Source organism: Macaca fascicularis, chromosome 15 (assembly GCF_037993035.2).
Source record: "Macaca fascicularis isolate 582-1 chromosome 15, T2T-MFA8v1.1".
NCBI lineage: Eukaryota > Metazoa > Chordata > Mammalia > Primates > Cercopithecidae > Macaca > Macaca fascicularis.
In genome coordinates this window covers 113374415-113396524 of record NC_088389.1, presented here as the reverse complement: position 1 = coordinate 113396524, position 22110 = coordinate 113374415, and the positions used below count along the sequence as shown (strand labels likewise).

The following is a 22110-nucleotide window of genomic DNA, read 5'->3' as shown; positions in this document are numbered from 1 at the left end:
CCTCAACTGAAACCTCACACATTAAACAAAAATTAACTTGAAATGGATGGTGGATTTAAATGTAAAATGTAGACATATACAACTCTCAGAAAATAAAAACATAGGAGAAAGTCTTCCAGACCTATGGCTAGCAATAATTTCTTAGACTTGACACCAAAAGCATGAATTAAAAGGAAAAAAGAAAAAAACTAATAATTTGGACTTTATCAGTATTTAAACCTTTGCTCTCTAAAGCCCCTAGAAAGAGGCTAAAAGGAAAGCTGCCAACGGAGAAAACATTTGCAAACCACCTATCCAATAAAAGACTAATATCTAGAAAATCTAAAGAACTCTCAAACTCAGCAGTTAAAAACCAACAATCCAATTAGAAAATGAGCAAAAATCATGTAGAGACATTTTGCCAAAGAAGATATGCAGATGACAAATATGCACAGGAAAAGATGTTCAGCATCATTTTAGACACAAAGGAAATGCAAATTAAAAGTACAATGGGCCGGGCGCGGTAGCTTACGCTTGTAATCTCAGCACTTTGGGAGGCCGAGGCTGGCCGATCACAAGGTCAGGAGATCGAGAGCATCCTGGCTGATATGGTGAAACCACGTCTCTACTAAAAATACGAAAAAGAAAAAAATAGCCTAGCGCAGTGGTGGGCGCCTGTAGTGCCAGCTACTGGGGAGGCTGAGGCAGGAGAATGGCAAGAACCCGGGAGGCGGAGGTTGCAGTGAGCCGAGATCGCTCCACCGCACTCCAGCCTGGGTGACAGAGCGAGACTCCGTCTCAAAAAATAAAAAATAAAAAAAAGTACAATGAGATATTATGGCACATCTATAAAAAAAATAGTAATAACACAGAATGCTGATGAGGATGTGAAGAAACCAGATCACTCATAATAGTTTGGCAGTTTCTTATAGAACTAAACATGAAATTACCACATGACCCAGCAATTGCACTCTTGGGTGTCTGTTCCAGAAATAAACACGCTCACACAAAACCTGTACATGAATGTTCATACCAGCTTTACTCACAATAACAAAAATGGGAAACAGCCTAGATGTTCTTCAGCTGCTGAATGGATAAATAAACTGTGCTACATACAGATTGTGGAATAGTACTCAGCAATAAAAAGGAACACACTGTTCCATCCATACCATGGAATACCACTAGACAATAAGAAGGAACAAAATATTAATATACATTACAATTTGAATACATTCCTAGAAAATTCATACTGAGCGGGAAAAAATAACACATCCAAAAATGTAACATGATGTACAAATGTACAGTTTTGTTCACATAACATTTTAAAATGACAAAATTATAAAAAATGGAGAACAGATAGGGGTTGTCAGGTAGGGCTGGAAGGCATTTGGACGAAGGTAGGATATTGTAAAAGGGCACCATGAGGGATCCTTGTGGTGATTCAGTACGTGACTGTAGTAGTGGATACACAAACCCACATGTGTGATAAAATTGTACAGAACTAAAGGCACACTAAAGATACATGCATACGTTCACTTAAAATGGAGAAAATATGGATGAGTGAATTGTCAGTGTCCTGGTTGTGATATTAAACTATAGTTTTGCAAATATTTTGGGGGCAAAGGTGCTCAGGATCTCTTTGTGTCATTTCTTACAATTGCAGATGAATCCAAATTATTTCCAAACATTTTAATTTTTAAAAGTTATTGAAAAGAATGTGATTGGGATTCTCGGAAAGCCAAAGGGGTATATCACCTATAAAACAAGAACAGATTGTTAAGAAATGAACAGACAAGACATAAATATTCTTAGAATCTGAAAACATGATTGCTATAACAATATTTAAAGGTTTGGTAAATTTCAGAATGTGGAGTAAAAATAAAGGTAAAGAAAATAGTTAGAAAAAAATGAAAAAAATATAGAAGATCAGTCCAGAGAGAGAGCAAGCAAAGAGAATGCAGATGAGGAAACTATTAGAGAAATAAATAACAGGATCAAAACCCCAATGCCAGGCGCAGTGGCTCACTCCTGTAATCCCAACACTTTGGGAGACTGAGATGGGTGGATCATCTGAGGTCAGGAGTTTGAAACCAGCCTGGCCAGCATGTTGAAACCCTGTCTCTACTAAAAATACAAAATTAGCTGGGTGTGGTGGCACACGCCTGTAATCACAGCTACTCAGGAAGGAGGCTGAGGCAGGAGAATCGCTTGAACCTGGGAAGTGGAGGTTGCAGTGAGCCAAGATCACCCCATTGCACTCCAGCCTGGGCAACAAGAGCAAAACTCTGTCCAAAAAAAAAAAAAAAAAAAAAAATCAATAAGAACTAAGGATGAATTTACGAAACATACACACATGCACCCATGAACATACACATGCACAGAGTCATATTTTGAGCAAACCAAATTCAAACAAAATTTGGGAAGCTTACTTCCTATTCACTCTTTCTGAGGATATTACTCAAGCATATAGTCCATCACTAAAAGGGGGAAACGTGGAAATTATGAATCCATAAGATGAAATCCCCAAACAGCAGCTAAGCAGTAGGCTCACAAAACGAGTCTGAATTAGAATGTGAGGTTAGTGGGATGCGAGTAAAATATGTTCAAAAGATGGAGATGTTTGTTAAGTAAAACAGAATCAGAAGAGCCTGCAGAAGCATTAGGCATACAATGATATACCATGAAAGGTTATAACTCTTTCAACTGTAAGAAAAGAAAGTAAGAAATTCCAGGAAACAAATATACAGTCATGGCCCAAATACAAACCAAACCAAAATATGGAACGATTTTAATGCATGTACAGGGAAAGAAAAAAGCGATTTCATCAGGGACTGTAATTTTTACTAGAGACAGTAACTGACACTAGGAACATTGTGATTTAAATGACAGAAGGAAGGGTGGTGGTATGGGAACCGCAGACAATGAAATGTGACTGTGACATAGTCTTTGACTTCCCAATGAGCAATATTTATATAGTTATAATCCTGCTAAGATATTTAGTGTATGTCAGCCTTTATAATCAACATGTAGTTAAAACAAGAGCCACACTTAAATGTTTAAAATAGATTGGAAGATGGGAGGGAAATGGAAGGATAGATGTGCTTAAAATTCTTGTTTTACAAGTTGGGAATTCAGTCTATATTTTTAAAAATGTATGGAACACAAAATGAGGGCTTATGGATTTCACTTTTAGTTACAAAAGTAACTACTTGAGGCAAAAAAAAATAGTGATATAGCCATCAAAAATTGAGAAGAGAGCAAGAAGATATTAAAAAGCATTATTTTCAATCAGCAAGACATTAAACTGAGAATCGCTAAAGCCTGTATATTAGCCCTAAAGATAGATCACCCAGATCTGTATCTAACACTCAAAAAATCTAGACACAGAAATAGTTAAACATGATTGCCCTTGGAGATTAGAAAGTGGGGAGGTGACAGACTCTCACTTTATTTTATAAGCCAGTCTATTCTATTTGATTTTCTACCACATGCATACATTACATTGATCAAGGAAAAATATTTTATACAAGATTCACTAGCTGTAACCCCATGGGAGGACATGGCCCAGTATCATCCTGCAAGGGGATGTAAAATAACACGAGCGGTATACACTTAGGAAACATCTGCCATTGCGCTGAAATGTGGAGAAGGGAACAATAAAAGCCAGGAATGAGAATTGCAACACAAACACCACATGCGGAAACATCTGTGTTAATTCTGACAAATTCTGTTTGACCTCATCCATCACTGCAAAACACCTGACTCCATCAGGGAAAAAAATTTCTTGCCTTTGAGATATTAATTCCATCTTATCAGTATAGGTCCATGCACATATTGAGTACATGACGGAGATTAGATATCACTGGGGTAATTTCGGTGTGATTGCTTTGACAGTCCTAAAGCACTCTACATTTATAATGGCTAGTTATTCTATGTAGGCACTGTAATATCAACTCTCATGAGAGACCAGGAAAATAAATGATTTCTACTCTGATGCACATACATGCTGAAATAGATTTCTATAACATAGTCATTTGTTTTTATTCATCCTTTAAAATACATACCTCTGGTTACATTTGCAGGCTACCTCTGTCATTATTCCCTTTAACTCCTTTGCTTCCTGTGTAGAGCTGTGAGAGAATACAGCCTGTCTGATCTTGGCAACCTCTTTGATGGCCTGGTCACTGAGCTGGGGTCTCAGAGCTGATGGCTGCCACACGGGGAGTGGAGAGCAATCTGGGTTCTGGGCCAGCTGGGCTCCCTGATTTAAAGCAACCTCGAGGAGCACGGTAGGTGGAGCTCAGGTACTGCTTCACACTCTGCCGTTTAGAAGGATGTGGGGCTGCTTTTAGGTGATCCTTTCTATGCAGAGAACTTGCCTGGGTGTTGAAACTCAGGCAGATGTGAATAAGTATGAAGACAGAGCTATTCTTGAGAGGAGGCTTTAGGCCCATCCTGTCAGTGGGAGAGATGCAAAGGTGCTTTGGAAGCTGCTTTGGGGAAGATCTGGAGTCATTTGAAGAAAAGTACAGAAATGATGAAACATTTCTGATTGGATTTACCATACCTTCCACTCTCTCGGGACAAAATTTCTACTGCATTTTGATTATTCTGCCAAATTACAGATCTGCAAGCTTTGTGTCTTTAGGAGCTATTTTTGTTTTATGTACAGGAACTCTGGAGTCAAATTCTGGCTCAGGCACTTTTTGTAATCTTGTACAGGTGAGTTAACTTCTCTATGCATCCAGAACCATATCTGCTAACTGTGGAGAATGAAGGATATAGGAGATAACCTGTGTGCCACTAAATAACAATGATTAATAGCAATCATTTTTCCTTCTACAAAACTTACACTAGGCACAGAAGGTGTGAAGACAATGTCTTGAGATTTGCAAGTTGCAAATGGGGACTTGAAAGTGAGAGAATGGTGAGGAAATGGCATTGAATACAAATCCTTGGGGTTACTTTCTAGACATCACTGTACAGGATACCTTCCATAGATCAGTCATCTACACTGCCCTGAGGACAGGCAGAGACATAAGGTGAGAGAGCAAAGCAGCTAATGTTCTATCTTGGGCTTCCAAAATAAGCTTGGGATGCCAGCCTCAGAAACTAGCAAACCAGCTTTGATAGCCAAAACTTTTCATTTGCAAGAGTGACTTCGTGGAGAAAAAAAAGGGGAGTGCTCTTAAGAATCCAAGCATAAAGCCCTCTAGGGGAGAAGGCGGCAAGTTTGTGCTGTAGCAACAGATTACAAAAGAAGACTGGGAGATTCAGACAATGCCCTGCCTGCCAAGAATGGACAGACAAGATTAGGGTGACAACAGAGCCTAAGGTCCAAATGGGCCACTCTTGAGAGTAAAAGCGGCCATTATACATCATTTTACTGGGTCCAAACAGGCAGAATAGGACTGACCTAGGCACATTAGGACATGTGGTCATCTAGTCAAGGTGCATTGGGCTGGGAAACGGGAACAGGAGCTGGATGTGGGGGAGGAATGAAATCTGGAGCACGACTTGGAGGACAGCAGGATCAGTAGAAAGAGCCCAGGCCCAGCACCATCTCTTGCCAGCACCAGAGGGCTGTGGGAGACCACAAAGGACCAGCAGGGCATCCATCAACACTAGAGTTAACCCCACTTGTCACCTGCCTGATGAGCCATGTAGCCCTCTGGGGAGAGCCATCCACCTGTATCTGCCAGCATATTGCCTGTGATTCATCTAGCAGTCATGGTGGCCACTCGTCCCATAGACTTTGCTGAGCCACATTCAAATTTCCCCACATGGACATTCTGTCAATGGCCCAGGACATTCAGAAGCCTCCAGGAGGAGAGAGACATATGGATGGGGGAGTCCCCAGCATCCACACTTGGATGGAATTAGACTGTGTTGGAACCCACCTCCTGATGTAACAGATTCTAGCTGAATTTCTTCAGCAATGGGAAACAGCAGCAGCTGGGGAGGTGATGGTGGGAGGTGGGAAGATACTAGTTTAAAGACAGAGAGGCTTTGAGATCTTCCCAGCCTAAAAGAGCAATATAGCTTATCTTAAAAGTGAGTTTATTTTGTAGAACTGAAATAGACAAAAGAAAATAGACACATGAAAAGAATCACGTGTGCTTTCAGGTTGTGGGTAAGTTTTCCCTAGGTCATTCACTGTCCCTCATAATTTCCATGAGTTGAACATAAAAGTTACATGTTGATGGTATCAACATTGTAGGGTCTTACTTGACCTTAAGGCTATTTCCTACTGGCTTTGGGCTGTTAATATGCATAATCATCCTCTCTTGTAACTACCAGAAACCTGCTGGAAAACATTTCTTAGGGTGAATTATGTATTTATATGTAAAGCACCAGCAAACACCCTTATGGCCATAACTTTTGGGTGTTTCCAAACCAGATTATAATAAGACAATGTATTTTATTCAGCAGATTTGTTTTAATCTAATTATGTAGGTGAATAAAAATTACTGCATGCTGGTGCATCTAATGTAAGTTATCTATTATTCACACCACATTTACTTTTAATATTCATGCAGATTCCCTTTGACATAACCTACTGTGTCACAGTTAATCCAATAAAGATAAAATATAGCTCAGCAAAACACCAGTCGATTCCAGCTTTCTGGTAATTATTAAAGACTATTTCACACTGGTTCCTTCAATCAATGTATTTCCCCTTGGATATGATAGCGCTCCTCTTTGAAGCTTTCAGTCCTCCCAATGGATTCAGAGGAACACTCAGACCCCTTTTCAGTCTCTGGGTCTCAGAGGTAGTTCAAAGAGCACAACAAGGCTTCACAGGTTTATCCTCAAAGGCTGACACTGTCTGTTTGATGTATGGTGACTTAAAAAGTCATCTCTGGCAAAGCATGTGTTTGCTACCAGTCTATCGAATCAGCCATTTATCAACTTATCTGTATTCACCCGGTGCACCTGCTAACAGCTCAAAGGAGAACACACACTGTCTCCTGCTGGACTGGCTATTGATTTGATTCCCGCCTCTAATTTTATATTGTTTTGCTGCCCTGTGGATGAAGCAACTCTCTTACTGGATGAAATGAACATGGAAGCCATGAACGGATGGCTTTTGGTTGTTGTGTTCAAGAGCCCAGAGGGCAACAGGCTCTTCACAGGATGAGGACAGCTGGGCTGACAGTGGATCCAAGCTTTCCTGTCCCAGTGTGCCTTGCTTTTCACTTTTATCCACATTGAAGGCATTTCACTGTATGGACCCTGCTAGAAAATTGCAGAAAGATCACTAGGACTTCCCAACCTTGCAATCAGAAGCTGGTAATATCCAGCAACTACCAACACACACAAATGGAATCCCGGATTAAAGATGGAGATACACCAGCTTCCTCTCAATCTAACCGCTTCGCCATAACCATCTCCATGCTGCAAGGAAAGTTCCCCTTATTCTTCATAATCCTGAGCACGTGATTCTAGCTGAGAGGTTCTCCTTTCCACTTCTCTGTCATTACCTGTTTTTAATTAAAATAAAATGAGGCTACCTCACTGCATCATGAAAATTATCATTTATGAAGGCCTTTCTTATTACTTCAATCTCTGGTGTGGTCATATCATTTGATTATCGTTATAAGTAATGCTTCAACTATAGAAAAGACAATTTTGATGGATTCTTATAGAAAAGGACAAAGACAAGGTAAATTTTTTTTTCTGTGCAACATTATATATTTTAAGTAGAGCAAATGCTATTTGGGGATAGTAACAATTCTATTATTGCAGAGTAAATTATAGCCTGAGGTAGAGCTAAGAAAGATTATTTTTTGTCCCTGGTTCCTTTCCTATTGCTACAACAAGTCATTCTCTTTATTCTCTCTCGTTCTCTCTTTCTCTCTCTCTCTCTTTCTTTTTCTCTCTCTCTTTCGCATATCTTTGTGAAATTCACCAAGATTCTATCACTAGTACTCTTTTCTTCTTGCTTTGTACACATTCCCTGAATGAACAGATCCAGTCATAGCTGCCATTATCTATTTACAGAAAACTCCTCCAGATCTATCTATACCACTGATTCCTCTGCTGAGCACCAGTCTCTACCTCTATCTTTCTGATTAACATTTCCAATTAGATAGGTTGCAGGCACCTTAATCTGAATAGTGAACTCATCATCTTTACACTTAACTCCTCCTGAATTCTTCATCAGTAGCCATGCTAGATATTAAGCCACTCATCACTGACTCCAGGTATAATCAATCTCCAAGTAGTGTCCATTAAATCTTTCTCAAATCTACCGCCTGTTCTACAACTCCATCATCACAGGTCTATCTCAAGGCACTGCCATCTCTAGCCTTGACCACCTCAATACACTCCAGATATACAACTCATTTCTTCATGATTGTGATATGTTGGTTTAAAACAAGATTTAACCATAAAACTTGTTTATGTTGTTTCCACCTGGTTTCTTCATTGAAAAGGGATACAAAAATTTAGTTGCTGGCTTAAATTGTTTCAACATCTCCTATTTCCCTTCAGGATAAAGTTCAAAATTATTTAGCAATACATAGCAAACTGACCTTAGCCAATTGAGTCATTCAGTGAGACTGGATTTTTTTTTTTTTTTAAGAGCATTGGTAGTTTCAGTAGCTGGAGGCAGATGGAAGCTATATTTTCCATTCTTGTAACCTCCCTACCATGTGATGCATCACATTCAAAATTGATCTCAGGTCAAACTCTGCCAGACTCACAATCTTAAAGAGGAAAATTCAAAGACTTACACTATCAGACGGCTTATAATAGAGCTGTAGTCATTATTAGTAAAATACGTAAAAGTAGAGAACTAGGCCAATGGAATAAGTAGAGTCCAAACATAAACCCATGTGTGTGTATGTGTGTGTGTGTGTGTGTGTATATACACACATATATATCTCACACTGATTGGTGATAATTAGACACTGCATAGTAGAGAAAAACTGACCTTAATGAACAGTGCTGGGTCAATTGAATATTTGCATGGAAAAAGAATAGGCCAGGCACGGTGGCTCACGCCTGTAATCCTAGTACTTTGGGAGGCTGAGGCAGGTGGATTACCTGAGGTCAAGAGTTCGAGACCAGCCTGGCCAACATAGCGAAACCCCGTCTCTACTAAAAATACAAAAATTAGCCGGGCATGATGGTGGGTGCCTGTAATCCCAGCTACTTGGAGGCTGAGGTGGGAGAATCACTTGAATCTGGGAGGCAGAGGTTTCAGTGAGCCAAGATTGCACCATTGCACTACAGCCTGGGCGACAGAGTGAGACTCCATCTCAAAAGAAAAGAAAAAAAGAAAAAAGAATGATGTTTCATCTTTCCCTTTAACCATACCCTGAATCACTTGAGGAGGACTGTATATTTAAATGTAAAACAATGACACTTCTAGAAGACAGAGTCCAAGTGTGAGAGGGATTTGATGTGCCTTTGCTGGCTCTGAGATGGAAGGAACCATATATAAGAACCAAGAAAGACCTCTATGAGCTAAAGGCAGCCTCCAGTTGACAGCCAGCAAAGAAATAGAACGTTCAGTCCCACAACCACAAGGAACTAACTTCTGCCAGTTACCAGAACGAGCCAGGAAGCAATTTCTTTCCCAAAGCCTCTGGATAAAATCCCAAGACAGTTAACACTGATTTCAGCCTTGTGAGACCCAGAGTAGAGAAACTAGTTGAGCCTACCCAGACTTCTGGCCTACAGAGTTGTGAGATAATAAATGTGTGTTGTTTGTAGCTATTAAATTTGTGGTAATTTGTTACGGCAGTAATAGAAAAAAATATGCTTATTAAAAGTAAAATGGACAAGCAAATTATGATACATCTTTATAATGCACTACTGTGGAACAGAGGTCAGCAAACTATGGCTCACAGTTTGACCTACACTTTGACCTACACTTGCTTTTGTAAATAAAGATTTATTGGAACACAGCCATGACTATTCATTTATGTATTGTCTGTGGCTGCTTTCAACTATGTGAGCTAAGTTGAGTAGTTGCCACAGAGTCCTTATGGCATCCAAAGCTGGAAATATTTACTATCTTGCTCTTTAAAGAAAAAGTTTGGTAACTTTTGCTATAGAAGAGTAAAAAACAAATGACTGGTACCCACAATAATGTGGCTGAATATCAGAAAACACAACAATAAAGGAAACCAGAAACAAAACAAATGCCAATTTTTAACAGGGAAAAACTAATTTCTGCTTACAGGAGTCTGCACAGCGGTTGCCTTTAAGAAAGCGACAGAAAAGCATAGTAATTTAGAACAGGAGTGAGGAGGCTTCTGTGATGCTGGTAATATTCTATTTCTTAGTCTACTTTCTTAGGTGGCTAAATGGCTTTGTGAAAAATCTATGAAGCATGATTTACTCAGTTTTCATGTGTACTATATACTTCAAAAAAAGAAATTTAAAGTGACATGACTTTATTCAGCACTCTAAAAATATATAATTTAGAGGTCCTAAGTAACATTGAATCTAAAATTCAAAACATCTTGTATTTGAAATGTCCTCTAGAATCCATACAATAACCGCCGCTTGTCTCCAACGTCTTGCTACTCATCTTGCACCAGCAGCATTGACATCAACTGGGAACTCGTTGGAGACAAAGAATCTCAGTCCCTATGTATTGAATTAGAAACTGTATTTTAATAAAATCCCAGGCAATTTTTTTACACATTAAAGTATGGATTTGCTATATCACTGCTTCTTGTCCTTGGCATACCTTATACATACTTACCTGGTCAAAAATTCAACCCTTGACAATCCACACTTCCCAAACTCCTCATGTCACTCTCTGAAAGCAAATATACGTGAACACTCTGGTTAAAGCTCTCTGGTTTCGGCAGTAGTAAGGCATCAGGAGACTCTGGGGCCCACATTTCCTTAATTTGCATTTGCATGGGCAAAATGGACTCCAGATTTATCTTTGTTATAATAATAAAGGGAACAAACATGGGAAGCTTATTGGTCATAAATATGCCAGCCTCTTTCTCTGGCACCTTACAATTCAGACCTCAGGGGGAATATAAACATATCCATGGATTATTTTTATAATCTCAAAGGGTCAGTTTTTCATCTTCAGAGAGTCAAATAGAATGAGAAAAGTTGTCTCTGGGAGAATAAGATCTCCATCAGAGAGGAAATAAAACCATGTTTTCTTCTCTAGAAAACTGAAGAAAGGCCATATATCACAAAACTAGATGTAGGACAAATAATAATATACTGTTCCATTAGAAGGGAAGAATGGAGAAATGACTCTTGCTGATAATAGTTCTTATATGTTAATGACTCAGAAATCAAAAGTTGGAAAAGGAGTGTTGGAAATTTTTAGCTAATGGTGCTGGGATCTGAGTGCTTCTGCTCTTTCTTTCTTTCATATAATAGGCTTTAAAGTGGTTATTATATTTATTATCTTTGCCATTTGTTGTTCCTCCCAGTTCTGAAATGCCTGTGTAGCTGGAAAAAATGAAATCATCCAATCGCGCAATTTTTGAAAGCATTGGGGGCAAGGAAGAAGGGATGATGAAGGAAAGTAACTAACGCGCTCTACAAAGTAATGTGACTAATACGTCAAGAAGCCAATAACTCCATTGGGGCAGAGGATGATCAAGCAGCCAGGAGGACCACTGCCTGTGAGGCAGAATGGACAAAATAGGTCACTTTCTGATAAATTTTAGGTCTTTATATTTTTGTATTTGGAAATATAAAGTGCTCAATTTTGCCGCACCTTGAATGAGTGAGTGAATGAGTTAATGGGTGAGTGAGTGAATGTGGGTGCAAGTTTTGAAAACCCAGTGAAAGGAAATAAATTCCAGGTTAGGTTTAAGGAGATGAGAAAAAGGGTTGGGCCCACGGGAGGGTAAGACCATAAACCACACTATGATGAGCCCAGGATTAGAGCTTCATGTGCCTTCTACCTGAGTGGACATGTGACTCTTAGGCCTTCTGGGATTTGCTAGCACTCATCTGGAGAACAAAAGACTTAAGGAATTGGAGTTTGAGCCAAACACCTAGAAACTAGAGAGCAGGGTGACCAGCTGCTGTGTTTCCTTGACTGAAAAGACAAGCATGATAGTCGCAGCTCAAAATAGTACACCAATCATATTGCAGGGTATGAAATTGTTTCAGAGTGACCGGTTTTTCTTATGTTTGTATGAAAAAATCAGTAACTATGTCTTTTATATTCTCTCATATTCAGTAAAAAGAGGCTATTGAATGCATTTTATATAAAGAAATGCATTTTATTTGTCAACTATTAAAATCATTATTTTAAAAGAGAAAAGTATTTAAATATGGTTCATCATTCATGTTATGATGCTTGTTATATACTTTATAATACCCACATATAACTAGTATAAGATAAATGGATGTGCTGGTTTTACTACAAAGCAGCAGGAAGTTGTTATACATAGAAATTCACACTTCAGGAGTAGTTATCTAGCATGATATGAGAAAGACCACTCTTCAGAGGTAACTATTGAAGGCATGTTTTTTTCCGTATCTCTTATTTACATCAGTAGTTTTGTTAATCAGCATAATGAATACTAGAAATAGATTTTTACTGTAGAAACTTATAACTTCTTTTTTTTTTTTTTTTTTTTGAGTCGGAGTCTCGCTCTGTCACCCAGGCTGGAGTGCAGTGGCCGGATCTCGGCTCACTGCAAGCTCTGCCTCCAGGGTTCACGCCATTCTCCTGCCTCAGTCTCCCGAGTAGCTGGGACTACAGGCGCCCGCCACCACGCCCGGCTAATTTGTTATATTTTTTAGTAGAGATGGGGTTTCACCATGTTAGCCAGGATGGTCTCGGTCTCCTGACCTCGTGATCTGCCCGCCTCGGCCTCTCAAAGTGTTGGGATTACAGGTGTGAGCCACCCGCGCCCGGCCAAAACTGGTAACTTCTATAATCGGCATTCAAAATGGGCTGTCGTTGGTAAAATTAATGGTATTTAAGAGATATGGGCTGGCTAAAATATTCAGGAGCACCTCAAAAGCCAGACAGCTGGGACTTCTTCAGTTTTACAGAACAGGTTTTATAACTTCTTAGTGTCAGCTTGCTAATGGATGTTTGGTTACTGGGCCATTCTGCTAGGGCATGTTTGTTTAAGCATGTCTGCATATGTGGCAGCATTTTGTCTGAGGCTTGGTCTGAGGACATAGAGAAGTAACTGTCCTTCGCCTACCTTAAGCATGTCAGCAGCTACTATTTTTTAAAAGCAAGTAATTAAGGGTTGTTCACAGCCATTTTTAAATAATAAAAACTTATTTACATGCATTTTTCATTTTTGTCAGTCTTCTGTCACTAGTCTATTGATAACTCTGGGGGAAAAAAAGGTCAGCCATTGGAGTTGGGAGCCATAAGTGATATCCACCTTTGGCAATTCCCTGGGTGACAATAGCTATCATTTTCCAATTTGGTTTCCTGATGCACTTCTGCCTACTTAGACCCATCCCATTAGTCTCCATCTGTGGGGATATGAAGATTAACCTTACTCAGTGTTATGTTAGAGCTTTGAATTGGAGATCAATTTCCTTTAGGGAAGGGACTATCAATCAATGTCAACCTTTTATTTATGCAACACCCACTGTATGCACAGTATTGTTCTAAGTTTTTGGACAATAATCAAAATTACATACACTATAGACCATGGTCTCCCAGAACCCATGATCCGCAGGGGTGCAGAAGATTGGGTGCATTTAATTTCATTATCCGAAAATAATCTTTAATCACAGCTGTCTATGGCTTCACTGCTGGGAGATCTAATTTGTGGTGGCTCACATGTGCTTTAAAATTCTTTCTTTTCTTTCATTCCAGTCTTCCTCCTTCCCTTCTTTTCTCTCTCCCTTCTTTTTCTTTTTTAATTTTTTCCCATTTCTCCCTCCCTTTCACCCTCCCTTTTTCCCTTCCTTTCTACCTTTCATTTGCTTTTTTTTTTTTTTTTTTTGCCTGCAACTCTTTTTTTAAGCATTTCCCTTCAGATATTAAAGCTTTTAATTTATTGTTTTGTTTTCCCTTTCTTCACATCATGAAAGCTAAATGGCTTCATTTAAAAGGAAATGATCTCGGCTGGGGCGCAGTCACTCACACCTGTACTACTAGCACTTTGGGAGGCCCAGGTGGGTAGATCACGAGGTCAGGAGATCAAGACTATCCTGGTCAACACAGTGAAACCCCATCTCTACTAAAACATACAAAAATTCACACATCTGCAGTCCCAGCTACTCGGGAGGCTGGGGCAGGAGATTTGCTTGAACCCAGGAGGCGGAGGCCACAGTGAGCAGAGATTGCGACGCTGCACTTCAGCCTCGGCAACAGAGCGAGATTCCAACTCAAAAAAAAACAAGTCAATAATATGACTGCTGGATGCTGGGCTTTGAGTACTTCTCTTACCATAACCTGAGTCCTGAGCCCTTTGACCCTCCTGTAAGTAGTAAATTAACACCAGGCCAAGCAGAGGTCTTCTCAGGCAAGGTTTAATAGGCTTGTGGCTGGAGCAGCACCAGGGAGCTGCATGCAGGAAAGGGATCCTGGTGCTTGCTCCTGGAGGGGCTCAGCTCCTGTCATTTTAAGGAAGCAGAGGTAGGAAAAAGGAGTAAAGTGCAAGCATGTTTGGGTGGGGTCTTCTCTGTGCCTGTGCAGTGAGGTGTTATGTCCTAATATGCATCCCATGTACAGAAGATGGCAGATAAGCCCCTCCTTGGGCGGCGATTTTAGTATTACAATGACAGTATAATGAGGAAAAAGTTGGTGAAAGGTCTGCCCTGGAGTGCCTCTTGTTGCCTGGCAGCTGGATCTGGTCAGGTCCATATTGGGTCATGCCAGAGTCTCACTTCAATCGCCTGGGAAGGCGTTACTCAAGGACATAAGCGGTTTGTTTTACCTTTTATGGTTAGAAATTTGACCTGCTCCACTAAGTTAGGAGGGGACCCCACTTTCTGCTTTGTGATTTGGGTCAGTTTGTCAAAGGAGGCAGAAAGGTAGGGTAGGGAATATGTCGGGACATGTAAAGCCCACTGGGATTTTTGCTAGTTGTGTCTCTGCCAGGATCAAATTTCTTCCCTTTACTGCCTCATTTCCTCTTTCAGGCCATGCTAAAGGCAACTGGCCTTCACTGAACTTTGGTTTATTTCCAAATAGCCTAGATACACATGAACCCTCCCATGCATGGAAGCTCCTCTTCCCACTGTAGGACCCAGGCATTTTGTTTGAACCTTGGCTCTCACATCCTGATTCTATGGCATTGGATAAGGTGTCTGAATTCTCTCAACTCTAGTTTCTTCATCCATAAACTAGAGGCTGTGATGTTTACTCCATAGTATATAAAGGTATATAGAGCATTCTTCCTAACTTTGGCTATTGCCATAACTTCTGCCTTATTTTTAACCCATTTCTTGATTTCTCATCTTACTGGACCCAACCCTCTACTGTGCTGCACTGGGATGACCTGCCTGTGTTCATCCATCAGGTGTTAGAACCAGATGTGTCTCCTGATGTCAGCATTCCTGTCCCCATCAGAGCATCTGTGCTCCACCCCCAACCCCCAATACACGCAGGGTTGGAGTGATCACAGAGGGTCTGGGCTCTTTTGTAATTTGTACTATGCACACCAGGGACCCTGGATGCCAGGAGAATTTATTTTAATTAAGAAGGTTGGGCCGGGCGCGGTGGCTCATGCTTGTAATCCCAGCACTTTGGGAGGCCGAGGCGGGTGAATCACGAGGTCAGGAGATTGAGCCCATTCTGGCTAACACGGTGAAACACCATCTCTACTAAAAATACAAAAAAATTAGCTGGGCGTGGTGGCGGGCGCCTGTAGTCCCAGCTACTCGGGAGACTGAGGCAGGAGAATGGCGTGAACCCGGGAGGCGGAGCTTGCAGTGAGCCAAGATGGCGCCACCGCACTCCAGCCTGGGGGACAGAGCCAGACTCCATCTCAAAAAAAAAAGAAGAAGAAGAAGAAGAAGAAGAAGATCAACAATTCTTCCTCCATTTTCTCTCAGTAGTTATAAATATATAAAATAACCTCCCCATAATATATTTAATATTACCTGTTTGGAAGGACTGAGAAATCTGAGGCATCCAAGAGCTTAGGATTTTAGGACCTGGAGTCAGAGAGACTGGCCTTCAAATCCTGGCTTTGTTTTTCAGTAGCTGTGTGAATTTGGGGCATTTTAACAGTTTCGAGTCTTAGTTTCAAATCCATCTATTTATCTAACAGTAGCAGTTTCCTTGTGGAGTTACAGAATGGTCTGGGACATTGGACATGTAGATTCAGATCTTGCCTCTACTGTTAATAGAATGAATAATTTGGAGAAAAATCTCACTGTCCTTCTGTTTCTGTTTCCTCATATATAAAATTGGGAAAATAATGCACAGAGGATTGTGGTAAAGATTAATGAGGCAAGCTCTTTTTCGTGGCACCTTGGGGGTGATCAGCTGTTTCAGGAGGAAGCTGCATATTTCCTTCCCAGCTACTGGCTGCCAGACGTTCACTGAAGTAGATAATGACGGCAAACCTCACACCTTTGTGAGAAGCGTATGGCCACAGAAATTGCTGCTGACACTCTGAGTGAAGAGTAGAAGGGAGTATGTGTATAAAATCAGTAGTGGGAACAGCAAACAATTTTTCCTCATGAACCAGGGTATCTTGACCAGGGCCATGTCTGCCTGCTCCTGAGCAGGGCCATTCCTGCAACAGACCAAGGAAGACTCGGGAAAGGAGGTGCTAATCTGTTCTGGGTTTATTAGGGATGCCAATCTGTGTGTTCTCACCTTGGTTAATTTTTTTTTTTTAAGGAGGAAGATATTCTTGGACTGCCTTACTACTGTGCCTTGTCGCCTGGGGCCTGAAAGAGCTAGTGGTGTCTGCAAATTTTCCATCTCTCTAAACAAGATGATGTCCACCAGTTTACTATGAGAAAGCCCCTGAACAAAGACGGTAAGAAACTCGGGACCAAAGTGCTAGAGATTCAGTGTCTTGTTACTCAGCATGTCCTGCAATGCAGATGTGAGCACATTGTTCTAAACAACCAACATACTTGAAAAAAATAAGGACTAGGCAGCAGAATATGATAAACTTTTGCCCAAGAGACCAAAGAAGGCCAAAGAAAAACAGAACAATAGGAACAGATTGCCAAGAGATGGGGGCTGTCTTCTCTGAGAGCTTCTGAGTCCAGTCGAAAATAAGATGTTCTAAGAGTAACCAATAAATAAGATCAGACTTCAAAAAAAAAAAAAAAGATTAAATGAGACAAAAAAATCTATGACTACATTTACCTACAAAAGGTTTTGCAAATGTTAATTCTAGTTCTGAGAATCATGCTCTCACATAAGGCTCATCAGTGTTTGAATGAGTTAAACAAGGAAAGAGGGATGGAATCTTCTTTTAATCTGCTTCTCATGGTACCTCTGGCTTGACTGGGTTTCTCTGACTTTCTCTAGTTCTCATGCCTCTCTCATGTATTGCTCCTGGCACCCTCCACTTCCTCTCTTTTGTCTTACCTAGGGCAGCTGCCCAACCCAAACCAATAAACAACAATAACAACAACAAAAAAAATCATTTGTTTTTAAATCGCTCTTGCTCCTGTCTGCTATGCTATTTCTGGCTTCCAGCGTTTTTTCTCTCGGGTTCTCCTCTGTGAGAGACACACCTCCTAGAACTGCGTTCACTGTGAGGAAGTGCGGGGTAGCAGAGTAGGCCTGAGAGCCCATTCATGGCTGTAGCTGGTCCCCAAAGCAAGCTGCTTTCAATTAGGGCTTCTGGACATGAATCTTTTGACAAGACTGCCAATGACCTGAGGAGGCAGGGAAGAGCTCTGAAAAACTCTCTCTGTGTTTCTGTTCAGGATGAACTTCCAACTAATCTCAGTGCAGGAGACTTTAGCACCTGTGATGATTAATTTTATGTGTCAACTTTGCTGCGATAAGGGATACTTAGACAGCTGGTAAAACATTATTTCTGGGTGTGTCTGCACGGGTGTTCCTGGAACAGATTAGCCTTTCAATCAGTGGGCTGAGTCAAAAAGATTCACTCTCACCAATGTGAGTGGAACAAAATGGCAGAAGAAGGGTGAATTCTACCTTTTTCTTTGTCTTTTTGTTTCTTCTCTTTCTTCTTGAGCTGGGACATCCATCTTCTCCTCCCTTAGATATTAGAACTTGGGTCTTTGGACTTACCACTTCAGTTCCTCTGGTCCTCAGACTTTCATACTTGGACTGAGTTACAACACTGACTTTCCCAGTTCTCCAGATTGCAGATGGAAGATGATAGAACTTCTCAGCCTTCATAATCAGGGTGAGCCAATGCCTTATAATAAATCCCCTTATACTGTATCTCTATATAGCTGTTGGTTCTGTTTCTCTAGAGAACCCTGACTAATACAGCATCACAGAAGGCACTCCCTTCTGATTGTGAATCAAGAGTTTGAGGAATAATCTCTATGTCAAGAACATAGTTGCTGTGAGAAATTCTCCCCAAACTTGAACATCATCAAACCCAGAGACTGTCTGAAGAACAATATTGGGAATTAGTTTATATTGGAAGTATATTCTGTCTGTAAAGAACCTCAGAATGTTACAGCTTGATAGTCTAGTTTGGAGGCTCAAACTCAAATGTCAGTAGCAGGCAAGCACAGAACCTAGGTGAGAGAAGTCACCTGGAGGGGACCATGGCATCAGCAGAGCACAGACATCTAAAAGGACAGAGGCAAATCCACTTCTGATGAGTGTTGCCTTGATGCTCAATGTTGTCAGTTTCTCCAGTGTGTTAAGATAAACTGGATTTTCATATGAAATCTTTTTAAATATTTGCAACCGATTAAACAAACAGAAGTACCAAGTGGTTGTGTGTTACAATTGCCAATCTAGTTAATATGCCTTTTCTGTTTTGTTTTCTTTTTAAAGGAAGCAGAGTCTTGGCAATGAGAAATGACAGTTACCCAGAAAGTTGTTGGAGACAATTGTTCTAGATAGACAATTGTTCTGTATGGTAGGGCCCTAAAGTTCATTTATTAGGACCAAGTCCATGGCCACTCAACCACTACAGATATACTGATGAACCAAGGTGTGGTAGATCAAATAATTAATCTCACGCCCTTTTCAATCACATTATAATTATATCCATGCCCTTACCATGGCCTTGTGGTGGGTGGAGCATATTTGCCCATCCTTGACTTTGGGATTGACCTGTGGTTAATGGGACATTAGCAGATGCAACTCAAGCCAAGACTTGAAATGTGCTAGCATGATTGGTCTTGCCCTCTTCTGCCATCACCATGAGGAGAACACGCCCCATGGAAATGCTAATATCAGGACAAGTGGCACCTGGACCTGACTTGCAACCTGGAGAAAAGTCAAATGGCATTCAGGCAAAATTAACAGAATCCCAGCTAGTCTGCTGATGAGCATGAGATGCGGCTTATTTTTCTGTGCTGCTGGGATTTTGTGGTTGTTTGTTATGTAGTGAGAACTGATGAATAAATACACATAGAATTCTGCTCCTATCCAACCCAGAGGAAATTTACATCCTTAATGAAACTCCAATTACCACTTCCCCAGTGCAAGATATATAGCAACATACCACAGATGGGGTGGCTTAAACAACAGAAATTTATTTTCTCACAGTTCTTGAGGCTAGATGTCCATGATCAAGGTGTTGGCAGGGTTAGTTCTCCTGAGGCCTCTCTTCTTGGCTTGCAGATGGCCACCTCCTCCTGTGTGCTCACAATCTCTCCTCTGTGTACACACATCCCTGGTGTCTCTCTGTCCAAATTTCCTCTGCTTGTAAGGACACCAGTCAGACTGAATTAGGACCCACCTTAAGAACTTCATTTTAACTTAGTCACTTCTTTAAAGAACTTATCTCCAAACATAGTCCCATTCTGAGATATGGAAGTTAGGGCTTCAACATGGATTTTGAGAGGGACACAATTCAGTCCCTAATACACAGGTTATATTTGACTAGGGTGACCATTTTTTGTCTGAACCCAGACACACTAAAAGTACTAAAATGTTGAACCACTTCAGATGCTGGGATAACCAGTGTAACCTAGGACTGAATGTCTGTCCATACCATCTGGTGGTGCTGGTGATAGGGGTATATTCAGCCTCCTTCACTGGGGACGCAGTTCTGCTCCAACTGTTTCGACCACTGTTATAAAAGCTTGTTTCAGTTCTCAGGCTGACTCAGGACGGCTGCGGCTGACCAAAGTGAAAAAGGATTTAATTAACCTCCTTAAATATCACCCCTTATCTGCTTTCTCCCTTCTGCCAGGTGATCCTCTCTCACCTCTCCTCAAAAGTTTGTTGTGCACATAGACCTGGTCCCTTGGGCAGCCTTTGTGTTTATGCTGCACAAACCTTGAAGTCAGACTCAGTAGCACTTTGCATTTCCCATGAATACTTAGTCACATTCATGTGCTCTACGGAGTCTGTTAACAATTTTTCATGGAGAATGAGAATGTTCCCCTCACTCACCACCAATGAACATAATCTAATTTTTAAAATCACAATAAATAATTCTTTTCCCTCATTTCTTACTGTTTCCACCTCTTGTACTTTGACACATTCGTATATTCAGATATCAAGTGAACATTCTTTCTTTTCTTTTTTTTTTTTTTTTTGAGACAGAATTTCACTCTTGTTGCCCAAGCTGGAGTGCAATGGCGCTATCTCTGATCACGGCAACCTCCACCTCCTGGGTTCAAGCGATTCTCCTGCCTCAGCTTCCTTCGCACATAGCTGGGATTACAGGTGCCCGCCACCACGCCCGGCTAATTTTTGTATTTTTAGTAGAGACAGGGTTTTGCCATGTTGGTCAAGGTGGTCTAAAACCCCTGACCTCAGGTGATCTGCCTGCCTCGACCTCCCAAAGTGCTCGGATTACAGGAGTGAGCCCCTGCGCCCAGCTGAACTTTCTTGAGTAGCACCCCCATTGGACATTTAGTCCAGTCTTTCTTGTCTTGCAGAGAACCTGTAAAACCAGCCAGGCTTCCTTCTATGGGGGCAACTGAGACATGAACAAGAAAGGCAATCATTTTTAGATCCTGGGAATGACTCAAGAGGAAGGTTTGACATCACTAGGATGCTTCTCAGTGTATCGCTGATCACACAGCAGTGGCAACAGCAGAATGAATATTGGCTAGACACCTAAAGCTAGAACATCAGGAGTATATGAGGCGCCAAATGACTCTCTGGTGCAACCTTTCCTTGTTGCATGTGGGTACACCTGTGTTTATAGCATGAGCAGATGTGTGGCTGGTTGCTGATGCTGTCATGAAAGATAATACCCAGTGCCCATATTGTAGGATTGTCAGAACCACTGAAGATTTTTTTCCCTTTTCTTAGTAACAGTGACTATCAACCTGGGCTGCACTTTAGATCATGTGGTCACATGGAGAGCTTTCAAAAATCCTGACACTCAAGTAACACTCCTGGCTGATTAGAACTATTGAAGATGAGATCTAGGTATCAGTATTTATTTAAATTGTTTTTGTTTTTGTTTTTTGAGATAGGGTCTTGCTCTGTCCCCCAGGCTAGTGTGTAGTGGCATGATAATAGCTCACTGCAGCCTCCAACTGCTGGGCTCAAGTGATCCTTTTGCTTCTGCCTCCCAAGTAGCTATGACTAGAGGCACTCACCACCACACCTGGCTTATTACAAAACCTTTGTTTTGTAGAGATGTGGTCTTGCTCTGTTGCCTGGGGTTGGCATCAGTATTTTTAAGAGCTCTGCTGATTATTCCATAGTGCAGTAAAGTTTGAGAAGTTCCTGGCTACTCCAAGCACGGTTAGTGATCAACAGCATAGCCATCCCTGGGAGCTTGTCAGAAATGCAGAATCTCAAGCCCCACCCCAGACCTGCAGAATCAGAATCTGTTTCATCAAGCTCCCTGGGTGATTCCTATCCACATTAATGTTTGAGGAGCTCTGAGCTAGACCAGCTGTTCTTACCTTTGCCTGCACGTTAGTAACGTCTGGGGAGCTTTGAAAATGCTGGTGCTCTTGGCTGCACGGCAAACTCCACTCAGTCACAACCACGGGGGTGAGCACCAGGAGCCAGGATGTTTTTTAGATCTCTTTGGTGATTCAGATTGAGAACCACTGCTCTAGGCTCTAACATGTATCTCCGTTTGTAGCCCTTGTTCCCAG

General features: G+C 41.1%; 1 long non-coding RNA gene across 1 annotated transcript in view; it reads left to right on the top strand.

Moving 5' to 3' along the window:
* Positions 1-18220, top strand: part of LOC135967592 (uncharacterized) — a 179730-nt gene extending 161510 nt beyond the window's left edge. The window contains exon 5 of the long non-coding RNA XR_010581748.2: positions 16760-18220. This is a non-coding gene — a long non-coding RNA (uncharacterized lncRNA). The remainder of the gene's footprint in view (positions 1-16759) is intronic.
* Positions 18221-22110: the final 3890 nt, after the last annotated feature.